This window comes from Phaethon lepturus, unplaced genomic scaffold (genome assembly GCF_000687285.1).
Source record: "Phaethon lepturus isolate BGI_N335 unplaced genomic scaffold, ASM68728v1 scaffold1129, whole genome shotgun sequence".
NCBI classification, from domain to species: Eukaryota; Metazoa; Chordata; class Aves; order Phaethontiformes; family Phaethontidae; genus Phaethon; species Phaethon lepturus.
This window is the reverse complement of record NW_010563943.1, coordinates 9880-10141: the sequence shown is the minus strand read 5'-3', so window position 1 is coordinate 10141 and position 262 is coordinate 9880.

Below are 262 nucleotides of genomic sequence, written 5' to 3'. Positions count from 1 at the left end.
GCCCCTGCCTGTCCTCTGGGGCCGGGCACCGCCCGTTTTCTTCTCCAGACCGTTTCTCTAGGCTCCCCTCACCTGCTTGTCCTTTGCCCCCCACCTCCTGCATGGGGCCCTGCCGGGGCGCGTCGCCTGCCCCTTCTTTCCTCCCGCTCCCACGAGGAGGGGCTGGCCCCAGCTGCAGCCCAGCCTCCCATCTCCCAGCCCCTCCGCAGCCCCCCTCTGTTGGGGCGCTTGGGGGTACTCTCCCAGGTATTTAGAGCGTGCG